This window comes from Theobroma cacao, chromosome 2 (genome assembly GCF_053813885.1).
Source record: "Theobroma cacao isolate CCN51 chromosome 2, ASM5381388v1, whole genome shotgun sequence".
Lineage (NCBI taxonomy): Eukaryota > Viridiplantae > Streptophyta > Magnoliopsida > Malvales > Malvaceae > Theobroma > Theobroma cacao.
Window position 1 is genome coordinate 38,497,507 of NC_142640.1, and position 23,384 is coordinate 38,520,890.

Sequence of the window (23,384 nt, forward strand, 5' to 3'; positions counted from 1 at the left end):
TTCTGATCCCAGTTTTTGTCAGTAAGCTCTTAGTCCACTAACTTCCTTCTTAGTCGATTAAGTTGTTTCTATCTTGAAGTCCAGATTTTTGGCAGTAGGCTCTTAATCGACTAACTTACTTCTTAGTTGACTAAGTCTTCTCTGTTTCTCAAACCTCTTGAGCCCGCCAACTTCTAATTTGAATTTGAGTTGACTAATGCCCTTCATTATCCAACTAAGAGGCTTTTGTTTTGTTGATCAATTGTGGCCCCTTATTCATATGATTTTTTATATGTGCCTTTGATGATTGATTTATTCTTGGCATACAATTTTTGTCCTGCACACTTAAGTAGAGATATTAGACAAAAATGAATGGGAATGTTTTATTATCATTAAAAACTAATGGAACCAACAAATCATGTCATGAAAACATTCAATGTTCTAAAATTATGTATAGTTCCACAATCTAATCTAGGTCGACAAGCTTGATCACCGTCAACTAAAGTTGTCCCCTTCATGATCCTATTCTTCACTACTTTTTATCATTAGTTTCTTCAATATGCCATACATATTAAAACTATTAATAAGGAACAAGGTATCATATACCAAGTAGTGAAAAATAAATCATCATGTGATTCATACCTAAAGTGGAAGCTTTTTTTTGTTTCTTTCTTTTGATCGATTCAAGATAATCCTTACAATTGCACCTTCAATGCCCTAGTTTGCTGCAAAAATGGCATTTGTCATTGTCCTTATCCTTATTCACTCTTCGAGTAAGCTTTATACCTTTCGAAGTTGATGCCTTTTCATCCTTGTCTTTCGTAGAAATTTTTCTTTTGTTGTTTTTCTTTTTCTTAGAAAAGACAAGATGAACTAAAGGCTTCTCTTTTGTAATGGTATTTTTAGCTTGTGTGAGCATATTCAGTAAGCTTGATAAAGTTACCTTAATCTTGTTCATGTTGAAGTTCAACACAAACTATGAATAGCTCTTTTGTAACGGAGAGAGTACAAGGTTTATACTCAAATCATGATCCATAACCCAACCCAACTGCTTAATTCGAGTGATGTATCCTATCATTTTAAGTGCATGAGGCCTTACTAGGCTTCCCTCAAGCATCTTACATTGGAACAATTTTCTTGAAATGTCGAATCTCTCTGTACGGCTTTCTTAATCGAACATTTCTCTAAAGGTTTAGGATAATATCTAAAGCATTCATAGCTTCATGTTGTTTTTGAAGATTTGGAGCCATACTAGCCAACATCACACATGTGGCTTGATCGAGATCATTCATATAAACTCTATAGGCCTCATTTTCCTCATTTGTAGCATCATCGTTAGGTTCCTCGGGAATAAGACCATATAAGACATAAGCCTTTTTCTCTTGTTTCAAGACAATCTTGATATTGCGAAACCAATCAATGAAATTTGGGCTTGTCAACTTGTTTGCATCAAGTATGCTTCTAAGTGAGAAACTATTCGCCATGATAGATTTACATCCTATATAAACCAATATATATATGATTATTAGTCATTAATATAAATTATATAATCATAAAGATAAAGTTTTAGAATCTTATATGATTATGCTTAATATTTTATCAAAATAATAGCCCTTTTTTACTATTTCGAGAAATTTAACCTTTAAACTTTTTATTGAGCTAGGACCCTTTTCATCCCACGAAGACCTTGAGTGACTCAACAAGCCATGATGACACTAATTAGGTAGATAACTTAGTATACCAATTGTATCTTAGACAACTCTTAGATCAATTAGGTGACAACTCCTTGTCTAAATGTATCATATACATTTTCTCTAACTATGCCTCTAATACTATGCGGTCACGTGTGACACATCTGAACAACATGGTACTAGTTGAGTAAGACCCACCAATAACTCAAACGTACTCGTGTAAAAGTTTGGCCTTGAGTGACTCAACAAGCCTCCAATTAAAAGAGCAACCTAGTTCTCTTGTTATATGATGCAAGGCAACTTTTTGACTCAACTTATTAATGAGGGATTTTTATTTATTAATTCATTAATTAAGGTCTCATTGATTTGATGTTGTTGACATGCATAGCATTTATCGCATTTCATATATATCATATATATATATATATATATATATACTGAAAAATAAATCTATTTCATGCCAACTACTATGATGATTATGGACTTTACTAATTCTGATTTCCTCAAGCCATTAAGGAAATTAGTTGGTCAAATTCTTAGGGGATTTACACAAACATCGTTGTCACAACCCAAATCCTGGGCTATGACCGGCGCATGGACCCAATAGGCATAGCCCATCCGACCCAACCAAGCCTTTTCGTGAAAACTTATTCATTAAATCGCTTGTCTCTCATTTACCTCTAATGTTCTCAATTCATAATTTTCAAAAATAATTCCTTCTCGCGAGTTAAATCATGGCAACTGAGCATATAGTATTCACAAAATAATATTATCACTTGCCAAAATGTGGTGGCACTATTATTCAAACCAAAAACACAATGTTTACAATAACTTTCACATATTAGACTTAAACAATCATATACACATACAAAAGACGTTGACTATCAGCGGAGTGACTCTAGTTGGGTTTCTATTATTGAGAGTCGTAGTGAACCTATAGAAAGATGAATAGGAGGGAGCACCTCGATCTAGGATCCAACTATCCTCGAATCTGAAAACATGAAGTTGAAAAGAGTGAGTATAAATCCAATGAATGAACATAGGAAGGGAACAACCAAACGATACGGAGAGCTTTTCAAAAACATGATGCGCTTGTTTAAAAACAATGCAATTTAGTTTAATTTCTTGTAAAGCCCTTAATTCAATCCTTGATTATTTAATCCCTTAAGGTGAAGGATTTATAATCCACAATGGAGTTGAAAAGAGTGAAAACTACAACAAATATCCAATCAAGACAAGCAAAACAGAGGGTTTCTCGCTACAGCGAAAAGGTATTCTATAGCATATAGTATAATCACATTTTTTATTTTCATAACTTGTCTATAGCATATATATATACATATATATGTATATACATGTACACCACCACTGCCTTACTCAGCTCATGTGTACTCCTTACACGCATAAGGCAATATCATCATGTGCACTCCCTACACGCACATTCAATATCATCACACGCACTCCCGCCCACACTGCACACCACCAACACTGTCACGTGCACTCCTACACTGCACGTGTACGGTTATAGCTATTATACAACATTATCACTCAAAGCATAACGCACATATCTACATAATATAGGAAAACATGGTTTCATTATATCTCATATTTTACCACATAAAACATTTCATCAAGGGCTTGTTCCCATGCACGTTTTAAAGAAAAATTCGATAAAACATTTTAGGTGATTCAATTAAATACATATGTATTTATCCCAAAACATTTTAATGCAAGTTCACTCACCTTACGATTGTGGGATACTATGTCATTATTAGTTCTGAGGTGTATCTAGCTATTTCTACTTACCGATCGTTCGTTATTTCCTCCAGCACGCCACCACAATACAGTCTTTACTTTTGCACTTCCTAGCAACAATCCAAATTCAATATCTTTAGTGTACATCATTTCTACTTCTGTTTTTCATTCAATCATGAATCCTTATTCAACTAACTTACATCTTGACACATTTTACCAAAGTTGCCTTTATCCTTTGGTTGCGTAATTCTTTAAATTATAATTACCAGCAACTCATTTATGACTCTAGCACATATACTAATCTTTTCTAAGGACATTTATCAAGTTCAACCATCATTTCCACACCAATAACCTAGCATATGGTAGCAATTATAAATTTACTTCCATCAAACATTTTCTAAGTCTACATGTACTACCATTCTCATTTACATGTTGCCACCAAGTATAACATCAATATTCATTCATGCACACCAACACCCATAACCTTGTAAGCCTTTCCTAACAACACATATCCACACATATCCAAACTTCCAATTAATATAATTGCCCTTCCAACCATACCCATGACATCACAGTAACATTACATATTGCACATAATCATTCTCACAATATTAAACCAATCATAGGCTTCAAATTGTAGCATTAAGCTTACCACTTGGTTTTAGCTTGAATTTCATTCAACAAAATTCATAATTTCCTCACACCCATGGTCACCATAGCTCCCACAAAATGATTCACACATTATTTTTCCAAGGATTTAACCAACCATGAACTTAAAACACAAAAATCCTTTCCTTATGTTTCTTGAATCTTGAGACCCACTTGATATTTCTTCAATTTCTCTTGAACCACTTACTACCCAAGCCTCCCACCTTTCTTTCATTTCTTTCCTTAGCCGATTCTCTCTATTTTTCTCTTCAATTTTATGGGGTAAAGTGAAAATGGGGTGGGAGTATGGAAATGGCATGGGAGGAAGAATATGGAGAAGAAAAACGTCTTCTTGAAGAGATAAGGATCAACCAAGGATAAAAATGAAGGGCCAAAGCTTTCAAATAGGAAAATTACAGTTTTGCCCTCCTAGGTTCCCATCCTTTCAATTTAGTCCTCTCAACCCTCTTCTAAATCTCAATTTCCTTCTATTATCTTCTTTTACATATGTACAAACGAAATATAAAGTTTGTACTCCAATGCAGTATCCCCATAATATTTAAAATATTTATTTACCCCTACTATCTTTATTTAATAAAGACACGCGGACCCCATTAATGCCATTTTTCTCTGAAATTTCCTTGTTTGTCTTCTCCCCTATTTAGATTGATCATGTATTCCTCCTTCATGAAAAATTTCGACACCGAATAAAATATTAATATTTTAATATTATTTTATTTCAAAATTTTCCACTTGTCTCCTTGGCAGCCAAAACACCTTGTTATAACCTGATTCACTTCCGAGTCACTTTTTTTCTCGCTAATTCATTTTCAATAATAAACAAATATTATTATTTAATTATTATTTCTTCACGTGCAGCATATTTTTTTCCAACCTATTCCTTTCACCTTTCATGTCAAGCCCAGCTCTATAATATATTTTCCATATTGTATAGGTACTTCATAGAATGTCTACAGACTTGAATGTCTCAAAAATCGTTAAAAGACGATATTGTACCTAATGGTATAATTAAGTTGATTTAAGCCTCAAACTAGTCCAAATAGAGATTTTAAGATGCATTCAAGAGTTATTGAACCTTAGAATGACTTAATATGGTGATTTGGAGTTCGGGGATTGATTTAGAGTTAAATTGGAATTTTCATAACGTAGAGGTAAAATGGTCATTTTACCACCCGAAGGCAAAATTGGAATGGTGGATGAAATTTTGATCAAGTTTGATTATTGGAACATAATTTGAGCTTGAGAATTGAAAATTTTTAATTTTGACATTTTTTCGAGCATAAGGGCAAAACGGTCATTTTACGTGTCTATGAGGGCAAAATTGAAAATTTTGAAATTTTGCACCACCATGACACTTGTCAAGCCCTTGAATTTTACCTATTATACTTTGGATAATTGAGATATTTTATGTGGTGGTGGGAGAATGCTTAATTATTAAGTTTAAAAATGGACCAATTAAAAGGTGACATATGGCAAGCTTTAGTTATTTTAATATTTCCTTTTAAAAAAAAAACCAGCACACACCTCTCTTATTTCATTCTTCATGGTCGACTAAGAGAAGAACAAAGAGAAAAAAGAAGAGAACAAACCCTAGTGAGCAAAAATTCAAGGGAAAATTGGTGGATTTCAAGCAATTAAGCAAGTAAAGGTAAACTTTATTGATTTTAGGTTGTGATCTACCTTTCCTATGCATTCTTTTTCATTGTCCATGGTTGAGAATCAAGTTTGTGTGAAGATACCTTTGTTGGCCGGACATGGGAAGAGGGGTTTTGATCTTGGATTTAGCTAGATTTCACGTTATTCTAGTGTTTTTAGTTGTTTGGTGATGTTTAGCATGGAAAACAAGTAAGAAATTTCATGCCCTTCACCCACACCCATTGGCTGAATTTTTCAAGAGAGAAATTGGAAAATGGACTTTGATGAATTTCATGCTATTTAGGTATTTTTAGTTGTTTTATGATGTAAAGTGTAAAAATCAAGCATGAAAAACCACATATTATTCATGAACCCTCCATGGTCGAATTTTTCCAAGAGAAAATGTTGAGGATGATTTTGCTATAATTCATGTTATCTAGCTTATATTTGATGATTTGGAGTATTGGAAGTGAAATGAATTTATTTGGAGTTGAATTGGACATTTTGGCCAATTAACCGGCGTATAATGTGAATTAGGTCAATACCATTTCAGCCCCATACACAATTGAACCTACGTAGAACACCGTATTTAGATAATAATCCGAACATTTCACATCCCATTTGATGCATTCATATAGAGCCTAAATTAGTTTTATAACGGTTTAGCACAGATATAGTAAATTGCTTGTTGTGCATTATGTCTAGGTGGTGAAACTTCCTATAAGGGTAAGGAGATTATACTCGAAGACCGGGATTAGGAATACCTTGATTCTCGATATTGTGAGTAACCTTATTATTGTCTTAATTATCTAAAGTAGTTTTTATTTGTTTTTGTGATTTTCTAAAAAAATGAGTTTAATGGTAAATCCTTATGTTTTATAAGTAAAATGTGATTAAATGAAATGAGTTTTATAAATCATTTTGAAATTGAATGATGATTTTAGAAATTGAGTAATTGGAGACTGTTTGATTGTGTTGTAAATTTATGGTTTGAATTGAATGGCTTATGGTGATATTGGCATGAATGGCTGAATTGGAAATTGTATTAAAATTGTATGAACTATTTGTTTTGCCTTAACAGGCTAGGTAGTAATATAATTGTCATGTCATGTTGTCGAAACTTTTATTGATTTGGTGGGATATTGATTAGTCACTGCAGTAGTGGGTTTCCATGGACCAGCCTATTAGAGAGGGGTACGGTAAACTCGATTATATTTTACCTCAATACGAGAGGTGCGGAGGGTATCTCTTGAGGTAAAGCTTTAGAGTTCACTTCAAGTCGAACCACCACGTGAGGATGAACTCAGCCAACGCCAAGGAATGGCTATGTTTTAAAACGTACAAATATGATTTATGCATATATGTCTTTTCTTTAACAGCCTTGGCGGACTCGGTTGGATGCCTCTGATCAAGGTATCCCCGAGAATGAGTTTTGGCATAAGCCAAGTTTTTAAGAAATTCATAAGCCATGTTGATTATTTGAGTGAAATGAATTTATTTTATTTAGTTGAAATGAGTTTGAAACGTTATGAATCATAGTACGATGAACTATTTTATGTTGTCTCCATTTACTCGACTTTAGATATTTTAGATAATGTTTGTTTACTCACTGAGTTTATATAAACTCATCACCCTCATTTCCACTCATTTCAGGCTCAGAACAGTCAATAAATAGCTGATTACGTCGAGGGTTATTATTGGACTCGCCTCCTCAGAAATTGTAGGTCCACAGCCTTTGTTACCTTTGGTCATTTGAGGACCCACACGTCATTGTAAATTAAATTACATACTCTGGTTATCTGTGTTACTGTATATATGAATTTATTTTACTTTTACGCTGTAAAAATTATTCACGTAGCGTTTTATAAATATTGTTTTATAAGAAAATGAAATATTTTATTCAATATTTTTATTTTATTCTATTAGCTACGATTTCACTCTAGATGAATGTTTTAGACACAAAAACTTGTTTTTAGTTATGAAATGTGTATTTTCCCCCATGTGTTATATTTTCAGTAGGTTTCAAAATTTTTTAGAAAAATGACCAAAATGCCATTGTGAGACAGAAATATTTTTTTTATTGTTTTTATTGTTTCGATTTGGAAATAGCTTATAATCTTTTAAAATATGATGTTTAGTAATTATTGCTCACAGGGGAGGTGCGAAACTAATATTAAGCCTTGCGATGTTTCGATTGGCATTTCGGGTAATGAATGTCTATTGAGACATCGTGGCGGTTGTCATGAGCTCGAAGGGAGTACCGGGTCGTGACATTTCATCATGTTTAAACATTTTAATTAACCTCAATTGACATCCAATAAATTTTATTAGCCACCATATCAAAGTAAGGGGTATTACAATCGTCTTCAAGCTTTGCTTGTAATCTTTTTGAATCTCCATGGCGCCTTTGGATCTCCATCTTAAAGTTACAAAAAATTTTCTAGCTAACCCTAGTTTTACACATTGATGAAACTAATTTTAGAATAAATACCATGACTAATAATGTCACGACTCGGAACTCCCATCGGGCCCATGACAACCGCAGCGACGTCTCGATAAGCACTCATTACCCCGAATGCCGATCGAAACCCCGCAAGGCTTAGCATCAGCTTTTGCATCTCCCCGGTGAGAGACAGTTATTAAATCTCCCATTTCAAGATATCATAAGTCGTTTCCAAATCAAAATAATAAAATATTATTTTTTGGCTCATAGGGGCATTTTCGTCATTTTTCGTCAAAAATCTCAAAACTTGCTAAAAATGTAGTAGGTAAGTAGAAAATATATATTTAGTGATTTAAAAACAAATTAAGTATCTAAAACATTCATTTGTAGTGAAAATTTGACCATTTGAATATAATAAAAATATTCAATAAAATAAGCTATTTTCTTGTAAATTAATTTTTATAAAGCTATCGGTAAATAATTCTTATAGCGTAAAAGTTAATTATATTCATATATACTATAAAGTCAATAACCAAAGCATAAAATTACTTTTACAGTGACACGTGAGCCCACATCTAACCAAAATACATCGAAAGCTGAAAACCTACAACTTTTGCCGATTCAATTCCAAATGAAGGTACTTGTCAAAGTTAGCTAACTATGGAATTACCCGAGCCTAAAATGTGAGGAAAGGAGGATGGTGAGATTATAAAATCCCAATGAGAAAACAATTACCATCAAAAGCATCTAAAGCCGAGTAGATGGAAACAATATAAAATCGTTATATCTCAATAATGTTCATAACGCAAAATTCGTTTCAATCTATACCAAACAATTTCTTTTCATCAAAATTTTCCAAGCTTATGAGTTTCTTAAACTTGGCCCCTGCCAGAATCATTCTCACGGGTACCTTTGTCAAGGTATCCCACTGAGACCGCCAAGGCTGTTAAAGATCCCATACCCATAAACATGTTTTCGCATCTAACACACAGTCGTTCCTTGGTGTGGGCTGAGTCTCACTCTCACGTGGTGGCCCGAACATGATGTGCACTCAAATCTTACCTCAGGAGATACTTCATCCAACATCTCCCCCCGGAAGTAAATATATAATTGGGTTATTGTGCCCCTCTCATAGGCAATCCACGGAAACCCCCACCACCACAGTGACCGTTTAATATACCGCCAGACCCATAAAATTTTCAGTAGCATAATATGGCGAATAAAATGTAATCTAGTCTACCGAGACCAATCCAAAACTGTTCATATATTTCATGCCAACCCCAAAATTTTAGCCATCATGCTACCATAGTGTCATAAGCCACAATTTCAATAACATATAATGTCACGACCCGGAACTCCCCATCGAGCCCGTGACAACCGCCGCGAAGCCTCGACAAATATTTTTCACCCCGAATGTCGATCGAAACCTCACAGGCTCTCGTATCAGCTTTCGCACTTCCCCAGTGAGCAATAATTATCAAATAATCAAAATACGAAGGATTACAAATCATTTCCAAATCATAACATAACATTTTTTTTTGGCTCACAGGGGCATTTTCGTCATTTTTGTCAAAAATCTCGAAACTTGCTAAAAATGTAATAGGTAAGTTGAAAATATATATTTAATGATTAAAAAAATTAAGTATCTAAAACGTTCATTTGAAGTGAAAATTTGACCATTTGAATATAATAAAAATATTCAATAAAATAAACTATTTTCTTATAAAATAATTTTCATAAAACTATCGGTACATAATTCTTATAGCGTAAAAGATAATTATATTCATATATACTATAAAGCAAATAACCAAAGCAGAAAATTTCTTTTACAGTGACACATGGGCCCACATCTATCCAAAATGCATCGAAAGTTGGAAACCTACAGCTTTTATCGATTCGAGTCCAAATGAAGGTCCTTGTCAAAGTCAGCTAACTATGGAATTCCCCGAGCCTGAAATGTGAGGAAATGAGGGTGATGAGATTATAAAATCCCAGTGAGTAAACAGATACCATCTAAACTATCTAAAGTCGAGTAAATGGAGACAACTAAAATAAATCATCATACTGTAATTTCATTACCTTTCAACTCATTTCAACCAAATAAAATCAATCCATAAAAATCGAGTGATCAACTTGGCTTATGAATTTCTTAAAACTTTGGCTCATGCCAAAACTCATACTCGGTGATACCTTGCGCAGGGCATCCAACCGAGTCCGCCAAGGCTGTTAAAATTTTGTATACACTTAAAATATATTTTAGTTTGAGAAAAATATAGTCGTTCCTTGGCGTTGGCTGAGTTCCCCTTCACGTGGTGGTTTGGCGTGAAGTGAACCCTAAGCTTTACCCCAGGAGATACCCTACGCGCCTCTCCGTTCGAGGTAATAATATAATGGAGTTTACCGTGCCCCTCTAATAGGCTAGTCCACGGAACCCCCTCTGCAGTAAATAATTAATATATAATCCGCCAATCAATAAAATTCATTCTAGCACGACATGGCAATTTATCGCAACCTAGCCTCTCAAGGCTGAATACACAGTATAAATAATTCTAACACCAAAATCAGTTTAGCCATTCATACTCATTTATTATCATAAGCCATTCAATTCAAAACCATAAATTTGCAACACAAACTAGCAGTCTCCAATTACTCTATTTTCAAAACCAATATTCGATTTTTCAAAAAATTTATAAAATCATTTTATAAAATTACAATTTCTCTTAAAACATAGCAATTTACCATTTAAACCATTTTTCATAAAATCACACAGTTGTATAAAACTACTCTAGATAATTAAGACGATAATAAGTTCACTCACAGTATTAGGAGTAGAAATACTCCTATCTTCCACCCTCGGGTGCAGTCTCTTACCCGAAACAATTGACTCACCACCTATCCATAATCCATGATACAAAATTCAATAAATTGTGTCAATTTATCATAAATTATTTCAGGTTCTTATCCATGCGTATGCACTAGATAGGATTTGAAATGTCTAGACAATCGCTTAATTGCGGTGTCCGACCTAACTCGCCTATACACGGTGTAAATTCCTAAAATCCCCAATTCGACTCCAATTCCATCCATTTCAATTTCAATTATTCAATTATATCCACAATACCTCAATGACTGTGAATTTCATCCAATTTATCAGTTCGAACTATAAATTACGCTTTTACCCCTAGTGGGTAAAAATTTCAATTTATTGCACCGAAAATTCCCATTTAATTTCCAACCTCATAATTCATCATTTTTCCACCCAATTCTCTTAAAATAAAGTCAACCTCATCCTCACATACCATTGGCTAGATTCGGCCTAGAGAAATTCATGGAGAAGATAAATATTTTTCTTGTTGTTTTACTCATAAACATGCTAAACTAACACTAAACACTAACATAGCTCAAAATCAAATTTATCTAACAACTTTCTCTCTCTAAACCCATATGACCAGAATTGAAATCATCCTCAAATCACATGATTCAACCATGAAAAAAGATGGAAAATGCATGGGAAAGGTAAAGCACAAGACAAATTTAAGAAATGTTACCTTTTTTCACTTGATTTTTGAATTTCCACCTATTTTCCCTTTAAATTTCTTAGCTAGGGTTTTATTTTCTCCTTTCTCTCTCTTGTTTCTTGCTTGGCCGAATGTTGAAGAAGAAGAATGGGTGGGCTGATTTTTTTATGCCTTTTTATTGTTTAATGAATAATATTATTTTATTCATATTTTGAATATTTTATTAATTCATTTTTTTTTCTAGCCATCCACTTGTCCTACTTTTTTTTTTTCACCATGCATTCCCTTTGACTTATCCAAGTCTTAAGTGAAATTTTCAGATTTTTTCAAAGTTTTGGTGGAGCAATTTTTTTAAAATTACACTTTTGCCCCTGAACTTTTCAAAAATTACATTTTTACCCCAAAAATTGAAAATTTGCCATAATGCATAATTTTCACTCCTCATACTCATTTCACACTCCAAATAATCAAATTTGATCAAAATCCTTTCAAAAATTAAATTTTTGATTTCGGATGGCAAAATTACCATTTTACCCTTTTACTCCAAATTATACCGAAATTAAAATTTTTCACTTCTAAACCTCAAATCTTACTCCAATAAGTCAAATGGGGCCAAAAATCTTTTCTAAAAATTCCCATTTTGTCCCTAGGTGGCAAATGACCATTTTGCCCCTAACTGGTCAATTTTTCGGATTGACTCCAAATTGATCTTCGAACTCCGAATCACCATATTAAACCATTCTGGGACTTTAAAATTCTTAATTTCATCGTAAATTCTCCATTTGATCTAGTTCGAGGCTTAAATCAACTTTATTGTATCTCTAGGTATAATACCGACTTTGTAAATTTTTCGAGACTCTTCTAGCATGCAAACATGCTATCCATCACATGTATGTCATGATAAATATTTTTATAGAGTCGGGCTTGTCATCTTCTCCCCCACTTGGATCAACCATATGATCCTTCTTCTTGATTGACTTCGACATCAGGCTAAATATTAATATTTTACTATTATTTCATTAATAAAATATTATTTTATTTTAAATATTTTATCTTGTCTCCTTGGTACCCAAAATACCTTATTATGCCTCACTTGACTTCCAAATCGCCTTTTATCTCACAAATTCTCCTCCGATAAAATTATTATTATTTTATTATTATTTTCTCACTTGCGAAATATTTTATCCTAAACTACTCCTTTCGTCTTTTATCACTTCTAAACATTTTAATTGACTTCAATTTGTATTCGATCAACTTTATTTATCACCATATCAAAGTATGGGGTATTTCATATAAAATCATAAATTTCAACACAGTCTCCATATACTCAATTTTTCCAAAACAATATTTGATTTCAAAACCAGTATAAATCTCATTTTTATTAAAAAAATATTTTAATTGAAAAACTTAATATTTTATAATTTAAACTCACCATTCAATAAAAGCATCAAACAAGTATAATTACTCTAGATATTTAAGGCGATAAATTGTCCACTCACAGTTCTAGGAGTCGATGTACTCCTAATCCCAGTCTTTAAGCATAATCTCTGTACTTTTACTAGTGTAATTTGCTCACCACCTATCCACAATGTACAATACATAATTCACCACATTAATGCTTGACCATTATAAAATCAATTCAGGCTCGGTGTGTATACATGATATGATATGCAACTTATCCGACTATTGCTTAAATGTGGTGCTGATCTAATTCGATCAATTACCCGATTAAATGACAATTGTGTCTGATTTGGCTCCAAATTACTCCATTTCATTTCTAATATTTTAATTCACTAAATACAATTCCAATAATCTAAAATTCAGCCAACAACCCTCACAATTCTTCCTGAAAATTTCTGCCATTGTGGTGCACTATCACTAAAAATTTTCCCATTCCATTTTCTCACCATAAATCATCATTTCATCAATTTTTCAACCAATTCACTTGATCACAAAATCAATTCATTACTTCTACACTTCACATAGGGTTCGGCCATTGAAGGTTCATGGGGAAAATGGATTCTGTTCTTGTTGTTTTGTTTCTAAACATGCTTAACTAACTAAAAACACTAACATAACTTAGAATCAAATCACTCTAACATCATTCTCTCTCCATACCCATTCCAACCAGCCATGAATTCATCATGAAAACATGTAATTTAACCATGGAAAATGAGGAGAAATGCATGGGAAAGGTATATCACAAGTCAAAATCAAGAAATTTTACCTTTTGTCACTTATTTCCTTGAATTTTCACCAATTTTCCCTTGAATTTCTCCACCTAGGGTTTTTGTTTTTCTTTTCTCCCTTTGTTCTTCTTTGCTCTTGGTTTGGCCGGCCATATGAAAGAAATGGGCTGATTTTTATGCCTTTTTATAAAGAAACAATAAAATAATAAAAGCATGACACATGGCATTCCATGATTGGTCCATTTTTTTTTAATTCTTATCTTTTAAGCTTTAAATCTCCACCACACATTATTCAAGGGTCAAATATGATGGTGGGTGAAGACCTTGTGCTGGAAAAATGCTCTGGGGGTGCAAAATTACCGTTTTGCCCCTAAGATGGCAAAATTACCATTTCACCCCTATACTCCAAATTATATCGAAATTAAAATTTTTCACTTCTAAACCTCAAATCATACTCCAATAAGTCAAATGGGGCCAAAAAAATCTTTTCTAAAAATTTCCATTTTGTCCTTAGGTGGCAAATGACCATTTTGCCCTTAGATAGTGAAAATTTTGATTTGACTCCAAATTGATCCTCGAACTCCGAATTACCATTTTAAGTCATCCATGGATTGTGAAACTCTTAATTTCACCTTAAATTCCTATTTGAACTAGTTCGAGGCTTAATCGACTTAATGGTACCATTAAGGGCAATATCTTCTTTTAACGATTTCTCGAACTTCCTAAATATGCAAACATTCTATTGAGCATGTAAATGACGTGGTAATTATTTTATGAAACAGGGTTTGACAAATAATCATATATATTGGTTTATATAAATATATAAAATAAATACCATGATTATATAAGATCCTAAAACCTATAAATAATCATATATATTTATTCTTGTGTAAAATAAAACCCTAGTTTTAGAATCTTGTGTGTTATTTGAGAAAAGCATCAATTAATTCATTTAAAGTGCTAGACTCAAGTTATTTGGTATTATTTTATTTCAATTTAATGTTTAAGAAATTTTCATTTTCAAAACACTTAAAGTAAACCTTTTACTCCTTATTTCTTACTAGAAATTCATTGAAATAAAATTTTCCTTTTTAAGACTTTCTATTTTAATTCTTTCCATAATTAAACTCCTTTTAATTTTGGAAAGCTATTTATTTTAGGTAAACTTCCTAAAATTATATCTAAGACAACATTTTAATTTCTAACATTTAGAACATGGATTAATTTCCTAAATTGTATGTTGTTCAAGTTACCTAAATGGTGACTTAATAAATTTTGAAAACTTCTAGTAAAACAAAAATTTTAAGGAAAGTTCAATTCTGTCACATAACTTTAGGAATTTCTTCTAAAGTAGGAAACTATTTCTTATAATTTTCCAAATTAAAATACTATCCTTAATTTATGAATTTCATTTAAAGTAGGAAATAATTTCCTATTCTTTATGAAACACCCAAAATTAAATTCTACCTTTAATTTTAGGAATTGCTTTTAAAGTAGGAAACAATTTCCTATTTTTTATGAATCATCCAAAATTAAAATAGATCGCATTCAAGTGCTCTTAAAACTCCATAAATCATAAGTCAAACTCATGAAAAAGTTGCTGAAAATTTTCAGCAAGTGTGTTTAACAATTAAACACAAAATTCATGAAGAATTAAGCTACCAAAACCGATCATAACTGCCCAAAATTTTCTGCGTTAAATCTTTGTTTTTTTGAAACTCAAAAAAAATGATTTTTGTTAAACTTTTTCAAATTAATCAACTTTAGCCGAAACATGCAATGATTTAATTTGATAAAACTAATTTTTAACAATTAAAAACTACTCATAACACTTACCCAATGTTCGTAAAAAATAATCGGCACATTAGTCTCCAAAACACCTAAAAAGTATTCAGTTTTAACTTAGCTGAAATGCCCCATACTTTGATATGGTGACAAGTAAAGCTTATCAGATGTGAATTGAGGCATAATAAGGTATTTTAGGAACCAAAGAGACAAGATAAAATTTTTAGAATAAAATAATATTTTATTAATGAAATAATATTAAAATATTAATATTTAGTTGGATGTTGAAATCAGTCATGAAGAAGGATCATATGGTTGATCCAAGTGGGGGAGAAGATGTCAAGCCTAACTCTATAAAATACTTGTCATGACATGCATGTGATTGACTGAATTTTTACATACTAGGAGAGCCCCGAAAAATAGACAAAAGTCGGTATTGTACCTAGAGGTACAACAAAGTGGATTTAAGCCTCGAACTAGATCAAATAGAGATTTTAGGGTGAAATTAAAAATTTTAAACTCCCAGAATTACTTAGAATGGTGATTCGGAGTTCGAAGATTAATTTGGAGTCAAATTGAAAATTTTACTATCTAAGGGTAAAATGGTAATTTTGCCACTCGAGGACAAGATGGGAATCTTTTTGAAAGATTTTGATCATATTTGACTTATTGGAGTATGATTTGAGGTTGAGAAGTGAAAAATTAAAATCCCGATATTTTTTGGAGTATAGGGGTAAAATGGTAATTTTGTCTCCCCAAGAGCAAAATTGTAATTTTCCACCACCAGAACACTTGTCCAGCACATGGATTTTACCCAATTTTATCATGGATAATTGAAGGAATTTATATGGTGGAGAGAGAAAGCTTAATAGTTAAGAAATAAAAATGGACCAATGAAATGGTGACACATGGCATATTTATAACCATTAAATATTTAGCTTTAAAATTAACACAAAATCAGCCCATTTCTCATTCATATGGCCGGCCAAAGAAGAACAAAGGAGGAAAGGAAAAAAACAAGAACCCTAGGTGGGAACATTGAAGAAAAAGTGTGGGATTTCAAGGGATTAAGCTAATAAAGGTAAAATTTCTTGATTTTGACTTGTGATTTACACTACCCATGCATTTCTCCTTATTTTTCACAGTTAGATTTCATGTTTTCATGGTGAATTCATGGCTGGTCAAAATGGGTATGGAGAGAGAAAGATGTTAGATTGATTTGATTTTAAGTTATGTTAGTGTTTTTAGTTAGTTTAGCATATTTAGAAACAAAACAACAAGAAAAGAATTCATTTTCCCCCATCACCATCAATGGCCGAATTTTCTAAGGAGGATATTGTCGCTGAAATTGATGATATTTCATGATATTTTAGTGATATTTTATGTTTGGTGAGGCTAGAAATTAAATGAGAAATTTTGGTGTGAAAATCTGAATTTTTACCTAATGTATAGACATGTGTGATTATTTACCCGAGACTGATAAATTGAATCTCATTTGTAGTCACTGAGGTAATTTAGGTATAATTGGAGTGTAGAAAGTGAAAGAAATTGATTTGGAGTTAAATTGGAGGTTTTAGCCAATTACATCGAGAATGGTGCGAATTAGGTCGAATACCGTATTTAAACGGCTATTCAGACATTTTGCATCACATTTCGTGCATTCATATAGATTTATTGATAAATTATGATAAATTGACACAATTTATTGAAATTCGTGTCACGTATGATGTATAGGTGGTGAGCCCTCTAACAAGGGTAAAGAGATTGTGCCCGAAGTCCGAGAATAGGAGTATATCGAACTCTTAGTACTGTGAGTAACCTTATTATCATTTTAATTATCTAAAGTATGTTTTAACTCGGTTTTGGTGAAATTTTATGAAAATGAGTTAAATGGCAAATTTTAGGTTTTATAAACAAAAATGTGTTTAAATGAAAAGATTTTATAAATTGTCTTGAAACGAAATAACGATTTTGAAAATAGAGTAATTGGAGACCACCGGTATGTTGTAAATTTATGATTGGAAATTGATGGCTTATGTTATATTGTTATTGTGTTGGCATGACTGGCTGGGCTGTGTTTTATGAATTGTATGAATTGTTTTATTTTACCCTTACAGGCTGGGTAGTATAATATTAGCCCTGTCATGTTGTCAAAATTTTATTGTATGGTGGGTTTAGCTTACTGTAGTAGGCGGGGTTTCCGTGGACTAGCCTATTAGAGGGGCACGGTAAACCCCGTTATATTTTACCTCGGTTGGAGAAGCGAGTAGGGTAACTCTCGAAGTATGATTTTAGAGTTCACTTCACACCAAACCACCGCTTGAAGGTGAGCTCGGCCAACGCCAAGGAATGGCTATATTTTCAAAATGAAAACATGTTTTATGCGTATATGACTTTCTAATAGCCTTGGCAGACTCAGTTGGGATAGCCCTCGGCCAAGGTATCCTAGATAACTGAGTATGATAATAATTTTTGGCATGAGCCAAGCTTTTTAAGAAATTCATAAGCCATACTGATTACTTGATTTAAATAAATTGATTTCATTTGATTTAAATAAGTTGAAAGATGATAAATTACAGTTTGATGAAATGTTTTAATAGTCTCCTTTTACTCGCCTTTAGATATTTTTAATGATGTTTGTTTACTCACTGGGATTTTATAATCTCACCACCCTCCTTTCCACCTATTTCAGGCATCAAGATAGTCGGTAAATAGCTCATTTCATCGAGGACTACAATTGAATTGACATCTTCAAAATATGTAAGTTGAATTCTTTTGACACTTTTAGTCGTTCGTGGGCCCACGTGTCACTGCAAATTTAATTTTATAATTTGGTTATCTATAGTACAATAGATATGAATTTATTTTACTTTTTCACTGTAAAAATTATTTACGCAGTGTTCTAAAAATATTGTTTTATGAAAAAATTGAATATTTTATTCTATATCTTTATTATATTCAAATAGTTATAATTTCATTTTAAATGAAAGTTTTAGACGTTTAAATTTATTTTTGATTATGAATTATGTGTTTTATACTTGCATACTACATTTTTAACTGGTTTCGAAATTTTTGAGAAAAAAATGACCAAAATGCCCCTGTGAGACAGAAATCATTTTTTTATTGATTTCAGTTGGAAATAGCTTAAATTCTTTTAGAACATGATATTTGGTAACGGTTGCTCACCGGGGAAAAGAGAAACTGATATTAAAGCCTTACGGGGTTTCGATTGACAATCTAGATAATGAGCGTCGATCGGGACAACGCGACGGTTGTCACGGGCTCGATGGGAGTTCCTGGTCGTGACAATTCTATTGGTATCAGAGCTTTTGGATTTAAAGATAAGAGTTTTTGATTTTAAAGTTATTTTAAAAATTTACAGTGTCAGTGTGGCCCCGAGTTAAGTTAGATTAGGTTGAATAGAATACATGCATTAGCATATAGAGCTTGAGGTTACCTAAACTCGTTTTGTTTCCCTTTATAGATTATCATGCCTCCTCAACGCGAACACCCACCTCTCATTAGAACGGCTGGGAGGGGAAGAGGTCATTCTTGACATAGTCAACTATATCCTATAGAGGGGGAATCGATTGTGTCTACTATTCGGGCAGCACCTGCTGCTGAACAGACCGAGACTTCTCCACATCCTCCGCTACCTACTAGTATTCCTGCCATGCCTCTTGAGGCAGTTCAGGCATTGGCAGCCTTCTTTACTGCTATTGCTGGCCAGGCTCAGGCTGGTCAAGCTCTTCCTACAGTTCCTCCAAGTGTTCCTTCAGTACCACCACCCCCACTTTCTGTCCCACCACCAATGTTGGATGTTTTTAATTCTAAGAAGTTTAAAGAGGCTAGGCAACATGGTTGCACTTCTTTTATGGGTGAATCCGACGCAATCGTAGCTAAAGAGGTGGTGCAAATGGCTTTAAGAGCTGAGAAGCTTGCGAATGAAAATAGGAGTCTGCGAGCTAAAGTAGCAAAAAGGAGAAATTTGAGTGTATTTTCTAGTCAGCCACCAAAAAGGGGCAAAGACTCCTCTGTTTCAAGAAGTACTACTACTATTTTAGTAACATCTTTCCAATCTCCATTTTCACAAACACAGCAGAAGTCTCCGAGATTTAACAGCTCTGCGATGACTATTTCTGGGAAGAGTTCCAGAGGTTCTGATAGATGCAGAAATTGTGAGAATTATCATGTGGGGCTGTGTAGGGGGCTTGCACGATGTTTTCATTGTGGTCAGTCGGGTCATATTAGGAGTATTTGCCCACAATTAGGACAGGCTATGGTAGTTGCCCCATCTCCACCAGCTCATACGGATATGCAGAGGAGAGATTCTTCTGGATTACCACTGAGACAGGGATGATTTTGACATACCACCAAAGGTAGATTAAATATGTGAAAATTACTGTACTAATAAAGTGCATATGATAGAAAGCTAGTTTGTAAGTTGTAGTTTTCATGATCATGAAATATATAAAGATTATCAATATATGGACATACACTTGGAGTTGTAATTTACAAGTTTGGAGTATTTAAGATATGATTAAATGGAATTAGCATTAGTTAAGGTACATAAATCTTTTAATTAATTTCTGTGGAGTATGCACGATAGTAAAATGGAGGAACATAGTGCCATGATACTATATGGTGAAGTCACTATACAATATGGAAAGAGTATTCTCAAGTGGGATTTATTGACTGATGATAAGTTATGTGCAATCTGAGATACATGTAGCTATAAATAAATTTGGAGATTTTTGCTTAAGCAAACTCGTACTAAATGTTATGGTAAAGATATATGAATGTTAGTGGCAAAATAAACACGTTGAGCCAATGTTTTGATCACGCACTTGTGATAGAAAGTTAGTCTTGTTAATTGTGGAATAGACTCAGAGGAAAGCCACATAATTGTGAATAATTGAGGTAGTAGCTTTAAAGGTGGAAGAGTTGCTGGGATAAAGTGAATTCAAACAGTTGCAATGTCACAGTACTGACTATCAAACCCTATTGCATTAAGAACCCCTTGTGGTTAGAAAGCACGAGTAAATTGTAAGTGGCATAAAGATTGGACTCACGAGTTGGAGAATGGTCATTGGTTTTGATACTAAGCTTTGTTGTTTGGAGTCTTAAGTGCATTGGGGAGGTATTAAGATAAAGATGATGAGTGAAATTGCAAAATTTCTTTATTGCCTTATATATTGGCATGTAAGAGAAAGAAAAGTTAGAGTGTAAAACCCGGCCCTATAAATACATGTCATGACATACATGCATTGAGTAGCATGTTATTACGCTAGAAAAGCACCTAAGAATAGACGAAACCTGATATTGTACCTAACGGTACACTTGAGTTGATTTAACCTCGAACTAGTTCAAATAGGAATTGTAGGATGAAATTTAATATTTTAATAGTCCAGGAATGAAAAAAATGATTGTTCGGAGTTCGAGGGTTCATTTGGGGTAAAATTGGAAATTTTGATGTTCAAGGGTAAAATCGTCATTTTGCCACCTAAGATAATAATTTGATCATGGAGTGAAATTTTTGACCAAGATTAACTATTTGGAGTATAATTTAATGATAGGAAGTGAAAAAGTTTAATTCTGGTGATTTTTGAAGTGTAGGGGCAAAATCGTAATATTGCCACCCACGGACAAAATTTGAGATTTTGAGAGAATTTAGATCAAATTTGACAAATTGGAGAATGGTATGAGTATAAGGGGTGAAAAATATGTCTATGGGCAATTTTTCAATTTTTGGGGCAAAAATGTAATTTTTGACTTTTACGGGGGCAAAAGTGTAAATTTCAAAAAATTACTCCACCGAGACTTTGGATAAGTCTGAGAATTTTATCTAAGCTATGGATATGTGGGAGAAGTGTATGGTGAAAATTTGGAAACAAATGGATGAAATTTTAAAAATGGGCCAATGGGAAAGTGACACATGGCATTTTTTAATGAAATAATATTATTTTAATGAAAAGTCAGCCATTTAAACCCAAATTTTGAGTGCTGGCCAGCCATAAGGAAGAACAAGAGAGGAAATAGAAAGGAAAGGAAGAAAAAAAGAAAAACCAAAGAGAAACAAGAAAATTCAAAGGGAAATTCGCGGTTTTCGACCGTTTACGCGTCTAACGGTAATATTTTTCGATTTTAGCTTGATTTCTACCTTTCCTATGCCTTTATTTCCATTTAGCATGCTTGAGGAGAGAGATCAAAAAGTGATATCAAGGGCTGGACGAAATTCTAGGAGAGAGAAATTGAAATTTTTAGGTTTTGATTTTTAGTTAAATTGATAGTTTTAGTTAGTTAAATGTGTTTAGAAATTAAATTGGGCAAGAAATCAGTAAATTTTCACAATACCCACTCTTGGCTGGATGCTCAATGCTGTACAATGATGATGAATTGATTTTATTCTAAGGGAAATGAAGAGAAAATGATGAAAAACGATTAAACGTGATAGAAAAATAAAGTAGAAAATTTACCGAGTTAATGTCCCATTTTTGGCCGAATTTTCCAAGGAAGGGAGTGAGCTGATTTTGTTGTTTTTAGAAGGTTATTGGCTGATATTTAATGGTTAGAAATGTTGGAGAGAGAATGGGATGATTTAGAGCTAAAATGGAGCGCGTTAGCAATTTATCGGGCAAAGTGCCAAAAATAGGTTAATACCGCATTTAAGCCGTTTTAGGCTATTGCATTTCATACCATGCATTAGTATAGGATTTAAGTTAATTATATAGTGATTTAGCATCAATGTGATGAATTGTGTAAATTTTTGTAATGTGTCTAGGAGGAGAGCCTTCCGGAAAAGGCAAAGAAGTCGTACCCGACAAGTAGTGATCGGGGCGCTTAGAAAGCTTTTAGTTTGTACAAACGGTGAGTAAACTTATTATTATTGTAAATTATCTAGAGTTTATTTTAAATGCCCTTTATGTATTTTATGAAATGAGAACGAGATTAAAACGGGATTTTTGATGTTTTAGGAATAAATGTGACAAATAAAAATATATTGTATTGATTATGAAATTGAGTAATTGGAGGCTGCAAATTGACTTGAAAAATATATATTTTCCTAGGAATGGCTTATGAGAAATGAGTATATGTGGCTATATTTTGTGAGTGCATTTGGGAATTTATGTAAGTTGATTTTACTATGCAGGCTGGATAAATAAATAAAAGCCACGTTATACTGTCGAAATTTTATTAAAATTGGTGGGTTAGTCACTGCAGTGACGGGTTTTCATGGACTGCCTATTAGAGGGGCACGGTAAACCCAGTTATATAGTTACTCCGGTTGTAGAGGCGAGGAGGGTAACTCCCGGGGTAGTATTAGAGCTCACTTCACGTCGAACCCCCACGTGAATGTGTAACTCGGCCAACGCCAAGGGACGGCTGGTTTTAAAAATAAAAATGTGTTTCACGTGTGAATATTTTAACACCCTTGGCGGACTCGGTTAGATGCCTCGGCCAAGGTATCCCCGAGGATTAGTTTTGGCTTGAGCCTTGTTTTAATAAAAGACATAAGCCTTAACAACTATTTTGGTAAATTACAAATATTTTATGGTTTAAGAAATAAATTGAAAACATTATGAAATGGGTTGAAATTTGTTGTTTAAACTTGCCTCCATTTTACTCGCCTTTAGATATTTATGATAATGTCTGTTTACTCATTGGGATTGCAAAATCTCACCCAACTCCTTTCCACCCATTTCAGGTTCAGTATAGACTG

At 33.2% G+C, this 23,384-nt stretch overlaps 1 long non-coding RNA gene across 1 annotated transcript in view; it reads right to left on the bottom strand.

Moving 5' to 3' along the window:
• The window catches only part of LOC148764243 (uncharacterized), a 31,030-nt gene extending 19,191 nt beyond the window's left edge, over positions 1 to 11,839 (bottom strand). The window contains exons 1-2 of the long non-coding RNA XR_016024507.1: positions 11,721 to 11,839; positions 10,991 to 11,064 (exon numbers count right to left, since the gene is read on the bottom strand). This is a non-coding gene — a long non-coding RNA (uncharacterized LOC148764243). The remainder of the gene's footprint in view (positions 1 to 10,990; positions 11,065 to 11,720) is intronic.
• Between the last annotated feature and the right edge of the window lie 11,545 nt (positions 11,840 to 23,384).